Source organism: Myotis brandtii, unplaced genomic scaffold (genome assembly GCF_000412655.1).
Source record: "Myotis brandtii unplaced genomic scaffold, ASM41265v1 scaffold111, whole genome shotgun sequence".
Classification (NCBI taxonomy): domain Eukaryota; kingdom Metazoa; phylum Chordata; class Mammalia; order Chiroptera; family Vespertilionidae; genus Myotis; species Myotis brandtii.
In genome coordinates this window covers 820583-827426 of record NW_005353789.1, presented here as the reverse complement: position 1 = coordinate 827426, position 6844 = coordinate 820583, and the positions used below count along the sequence as shown (strand labels likewise).

The window sequence follows — 6844 nt, the reverse complement described above, 5'->3', positions numbered from 1 at the left end:
GAGATAAATGTACTACTTGTTGTAATATTTTAAGCAAAAAAAAAAAAAAGTTAAAATAAAATAAAATTTTAAAAAAATTTTCTTTGTGGGAAGGTTTTTAACTATAAATTCAATTTCTTCAATAAGTGTAGGGTTATTCAAGTTATCTCTTTCTTCTGGAGTACCTTTTGATATTTGAAAGTTTGTGTCCTTCAAAGAAATTTACTATTTCCTCTAAGCTGTCAAATTTATTAGCATAAAGTTATACACAATATTATTTTATTTTAATTTCTGTTGAAAAATGCCAACTCTCCATTCCTCATTTTGGCAATTTTGTCTTTTTTTTTTTTTTTTTTACTAGTCTGGCTGGAGATTTAGCAATTTATTGATCTTTTCAAATAAGTATTTTGGCTTCATTGATAGTCTCAAATGTCCATTTTTTATTTGAGTTATCTTTGTCTCCTTCCTTCTATTTACTTTAGATTTAATTTGTTCTTTAGAAGCTTAAAATGGAAGTATAAATCAGGGTTCAGCAAACTATTGTCCATAGACCAAATCAGACCCATGGGTCTGTTTATGTATATAAATAAACAGACCCATGGTCTGTTTGTGTGTGTGTGTGTGTGTGTGTGTGTGTGTGTGTGTGTATTTATATATATATATATATTGGAGAGCTGGTGCATGAAATTTGTGCGTCGCAGGGGGAGGGTCCCTCAGCCCAACCTGCACCCTCTCCAATCCGGGACCCCTCGGGGGATGTCCGACTGCTGGACTGGGTCTAAACCGCAGTTGGACATCCCTCTCGCAATCTTGGACCACTGGCTCCTAACCACTCACCTGCCTGCCTGCCTGATTGCCCCTAACCACTCTGCCTGCCTGCCTGATCGCCCCTAACCCCTCTGCCTGATTGCCCCTAACCACTCTGCCTACCTGCCTGATCGCCCCTAACCCCTCTGCCTGTCTGCCTGATCGCCCCTTACCCCTCTGCCTGCCTGCCTGATCACCCCTAACCCCTCTGCCTGCCTGCCTGATCACTCCTAACCGCCTCTGCCTGCCTGCCTGATTGCCGCTAACTGCTCCCCTGCCAGCCTGATCATCCCTAACTGCTCTCCCCTGCCAGCCTAATTGCTCCTAACTGCTCTCCCCTGCCGGCCTGATCGCCCCTAACTGCCTCTGCCTCGGCCCCCGCCACCATGGCTTTGTCTGGAAGATGTCTGGTCTATCCGGTCTAATTAGCATATTACCCTTTTATTAGTATAGATATATGCACTCATTGGTTGATTCTTGTATGTGCCCTGACCAGGGAGCAAACCCACAATCTTGGCATATTGGGATGGCATTCTAAACAACTGAGCTACCCGGCAGGGCTATATATAATTTTTTTACAGAGCCTAAAATATTTTCTATCTGGCCCTTTATTTATTTTTTTTTTAATATATTTTATTGGTTTTTTACAGAGAGGAAGGGAGAGGGATAGAGAGTTAGAAACATCAATGAGAGAGAAACATCGATCAGCTGCCTCCTGCACACCCCCTACTGGGAATGTGCCCACAACCAAGGTACATGCCCTTGACTGGAATCAAACCTGGGACCCTTCAGTCCGTAGGCCGACGCTCTATCCACTGAGCCAAACCAGCCAGCGCTATCTGGCCCTTTATAGGAAAAGTTTGTCAACGCTTTCTTCTTTTCTCAAATAAGCACTTAATATTAAATATTTCCCCAATGTTTCTTTAGCTGCTAATAGTTTAATGTTTTTATTATCATTCACTTCAAATGTTTTCTAATATTCCTATGATTTCATCTTTAACACTGGGAAAATAAAGAAAGTGTGCTATTTAGCCCTAGCCGGTTTGGCTCAGTGGATAGAGCGCCAGCCTGGGGACTGAAGGGTCCTGGGTTTGATTCTGGTCAAGGGCACATGCCTGGGTTGCAGGCTCAATCCCCAATAGGGGGTGTGCAGGAGGAAGCTGATCCATGATTCTCTCTCATCATTGATGTTTCTCTCTCTCTCTCTCTCTCCCCCTCTCCCTTCCTCTCTGAAGTCAATAAAAAAGATATGCTATTTAATTTCCAAATATTTGTTGATTTGCTATCATATTATTGATTTCTAACTTACTCCTATTATTGTCAGAGAATGTAATACTCTATAACATTTCCATCATTTGAAATTAGAGATCTGTTTTATGGCTCAGTATATGGTCTATGTTGGTGAACATTGCATGTACATTTGAAAAGAATGTGTGTTCTGTAGTTAATGAATATAGTGTTCTATAAATGTCAATTAGGTCAAGTTGGTTCATAGTGTTGTTCAGATCTTTTACATTCTCAGTTTTTCCTCTTCTGTCAATTACTGAGAAAGGCTGCTTAAATCTTCAAATATGATTATGGATTTGTCTACTTCTGTTATGTTTTTTTACTTGTCCTATTAAAAGAAACTAGGAGTTACAGGGCTAGAAGTCTCCTTTTGAACTAGGAATAAAGTTCAAACTTCAACAAGAAAAGATCTGAGTGGTTTAGCCAGTCTCTATGTAGTATGGGGCTGTGCAGAGTCCTATAGCCAACACACCTCATAGCCACTGAGCAGACTATGATAACTGCTTTATGATTTAGACATCCATATCTGTTTCAATCAGGGTCACAGGCCGAGCAGCTTATGCTAAAAGAAACTCTCAAAAGGAGCTTGTGGGTATGGCCATCTAGTTACATGAATCATCACTCTAATTTTATCCCTTAGGAATGGAAGATATGTAATAGGACATGCAACCTCATCATCACTGTGTGGAGGACCACTCCAAGAAAAAAAGAATATCATCACAAGCCAACAGACCTGAGGAGCTCTGGTTCACTTTGGCTGTACAAGGGCTTATTTGTGAAAGTATGGTAGGAAAAGAATGCAGAATATACAATGCATTCCCTATGCCTCCAATATTTTTGCTCACGAAGTTCTAAAGGCAAAGTACAATTTGAAAGTCAGTACACTGAAGTTCCCCCCTCACAGTTGAACATGGTTGAATGATTTAAGCCTAATGAAGACTTAAAAATTGACTCATTTCAGAAAGTTTAATGATTTATAAATTTGTCTAACTTGTATTACATTTTTAAAATCTATCTAAATTAGTACCACCACTCTCACATCCACTGCCCTAAGGCATTCCATAGCCTTACTCGGGTATTTCCATCATAGCATCTATCACAATCTGAAAGTAGCTTTGTTTATAGTCTGATTCTTCCTCCCCCATTTTTAGAATGCAAGCTCCATGAGGACAGGGACTTGTCTGTCTTTATCACCACTTCCAACAAGAAAAGGTCTGTATCCCCTCTCCCCAGTGCCTAGAACAGAGCTGGCAAATGATAACCTCTCAATACAAATCTGAAGGATGAATAAATTAATCATGGAGAAGGGCTATTATCTAAAACTCTAGCATTATTTACACTGAGCTCTGAAAGATAACTTTGATTTGTCTATCTGAGTAACATAGGATTATATAATGCTCTGAGTCTTTACAACACTTAATAAACATACTGTCATAACTGAGAAACTCCTTTTCAAATAAGTTTCTAAATACTGATTTAGCTTTTAACCAGTATCCTCTGAAGTTATATTCCATCTGAAAATCTACAAGGTTCACTTAGCTTTTAACTAGCTTATGATTTTTATCAGTCATTTAATTAACAAATACTAACTGCTTCCCAACTTTGTGGAAGGCATTATGGGAAATTTACCAAAGACCTTGCCCTGATAGAGAGACTTTAGAAATCAATAGAAGAACAGCATGATCATAGTTGTACTTTGGGAGGTCTAACTTCATCTTAATGTTTTATTTGGGCTGGATGCAGGGAGACCAGTTAGAAGGCAATTACAATAATTAGTTCAAGACGGATAAATGGAGGGTCTGACTTAGAATAATGACAATGAAAACAAATGAATTAAATATAAAATGAAAAATAACGTTAAGATAGAAATGACAAATCTTCTATAGTTTTATATTTTTTAAAGAGTTTCGTATAGAATATTACCAGTGTTGAAACCTGTCCTTTTCTTAGTTACAGGTGGAGACAATCTGGGTGAACAACTGTTTCATTCTTGCACATAAATAATACGAAGTGATGACCTATCACTGTATTACAGATGAGCGAGTAATTTGCAGATGTTTAGACAGAAATATCTACATGTTTAATAATTATACTTTTGTACTTAGAGATTACCATCAGCATTGATTCACTATAAAATTTGAATTTTAGCTTTGATTTCTAAAAGCGAACATTAATACTCAAAAACTAGATGCACAACAATATTTCTTAAATTTAATTAGGAGTAGCAGACTATAAGCCATGAGTCCTGATGAAGATTTTTTAAGTTTATATTTTCATTTTGATACTTTTAAAAAATATATTCTGGATCATCTGGATAACAACCTCACATCTACAACCAATGGTACTAGAATTGGGGTGAGCTAAAGAAAAAGACACAGAACAGTCTTACAAGATAAATGATATATTTACGCAAAGTGAAAGCCAAACCACCTAACCTGTGAACATTCAAATACAGAAAAGTAGTACAGAAATTAGGTTATAATAGGATATATCATATATAGAAAACCCCACATCTTGCCAAGACAGACAATAAATAGTATATTATTCCTATGCAAAGAAAGATTTCGTTTCAGCAAAACAACATCATCCATCATTCTACATTTAATTTGTTTTACTGGTTTTATAGTTTGGCTTGTATTTCATTTATAAATTTACTTTTGTTTCTTGCATACAAGCAGTAATCCTAAAGAATGTACATCTATATACATATAAAATTAAATATTTTAATAAAATTATTTAGGCCAACACTGGGGATTCACAATATTTTCCCCCCTTTTCATGCTTAAGACTAACATAGTGGGGGGGAAACACGGAGATTCAAATCAGAAATACCCATTTCCAAATCCTGGTTCTCTCAGCAGTTTAATGTATAAACCTAAGCAACAATTTCTAAGCCTCGTTTATTGGCAGGGTTAACTGTGAAGACAGTTATGTGGTACCCTATAATTCAAATGAAAGTTATTTTCCTCTATCTAAATTAGCTTCCTCTGATTTTTTTTTTATGGCATTCAACATTCTATCAAACAGCAGTGTTTAAGGCCTTGCCATCTTTGATGTCTCTCTATAGAATTAGTCATTTATCACAATGTCTTCTTCCCACTACAACCAAGAATTTCCACATCTCCAAGCTTTTAGCCTACAATGTATTTTTACCGCCACCTCCTCTAATCTATAACACATCCCACATAAAAACTACCAGATCTCTGTGGCTGTCACTCTCCTATTTTAAAAATGTCTGTAATTTTCAAAGCCTTCTGCATGCATTAAGGCCCTATTCAACCCTTCCAACCTACCTCTGATTCCTAAATTAAACATTTCCTGAGGCAATGATATTGAGGTATCCCCTATCCCTAGCATAGTATGTAAAGCACAAATAACCAATAGTATTATTTGGAAAAAATAATGGAAATGTATAATGCTCCTCTCCCCCCATAAAGACACTGGACTATCTCCAGTGGCATAACTTTTCCTGTATTTCTTTCTAACACAATTCTAATTATTAATAGACAATTGTTCTAACCACAACAATCTAAAAACTAGTCTTTAAAGATAATCACGGAGAATCACAAAATGACAACAGCCCTTTGTGATTAAAAAAAATAAGAAAACCAATGAAAAAGACTTTCTCATCTCCATCTTTAATTCTTTTTAAAATTCTTAGTCTTGTCCAGTCAGTTTTGCTCAGAGTGTTGGCGTGAAGACCAAAGGGTCTCGGGTTCGATTCCTGGTCAAGGGCATGCACCTCTGTTGCAGGTTCCCCAGACCTAGTATGGGTGCAAGTGGGAGTCAACCAATTGATGTGACTCTCTCATATCAATGTTTCTCTCCCCCCAACCCCCTCCCATTCTCTCTAGAAATCAATTGGGGGAAGGGGGAATGTCCTCAGGTGAGGATTAAAAAATAATAATATAATAATAAATAAATAAATATTCTTACTCTTACTACTAACCTAGCAGCTAGGTTGGCATGGACCAAATAATTGCAACATAAAACCTATAACAAGAAAAAAACAAAAACCACAGAATCAAATTCCTACTAGATATAAGAACATCAGACAAATGATTTTTAAAAATTCATTAAATAAATCTTCTGAGTACCTCTCAGATCCCTAAAAAATTTTTTGGTCTCTTAGCCTTCTAATGAATGAAAGCCAAATGTCCAAGATACACACAAAATATTTTACCTCTGAATAAAATATATGTATGATACTTATTGAATACTATGACATCATCTCTTTGTAGAAAACTTGGATAAGGAAAATTACTGTAATCATAAAATTACCAGTAGGCATTTCTTAAATATTATCCACCTCTGTTCCCTCTCATATACTCAATGTCACTGACCCAATCCTCTACTACAAAAGCTGGGAAAAAACAGGGCTTGAAACTAACATATAAAATTTTGACTCATATGTAACTTTTCAGTAACACTACTGTTGTGTGCAAGGAGACAGACTCCTTAGGGATCTACAGCACAATCTAAAACACACAGGAATCTTTAGGTAATCTAACAGAATTAAATTATGGGTGTCATAAAATCAATCAATGTAATTCTCCAGCTCTTTAAACAAAGGTGTCCAGTATTTTAGGATATAAAAATTCTCAATTCATTTTTACCAACTTAATGACTCACATCAGATGCATGCATCAAGCTATCACAACTTCCTTAACAATGAAGGCAAAACTTGTGAACCAAAATAGAGCTCCCAGAGCTGTGATTCACTTGAATGATAAAATCTACTGCAAAATCTTTCATAACTTTACTCTCTGAA

General features: G+C 36.6%; 1 protein-coding gene across 5 annotated transcripts in view; it reads right to left on the bottom strand.

Annotated features, from left to right (window-relative positions):
• Window positions 1-6844, bottom strand: part of LIN54 (lin-54 DREAM MuvB core complex component) — a 64032-nt gene that overhangs the window by 54590 nt on the left and 2598 nt on the right. The window lies entirely within an intron of this gene.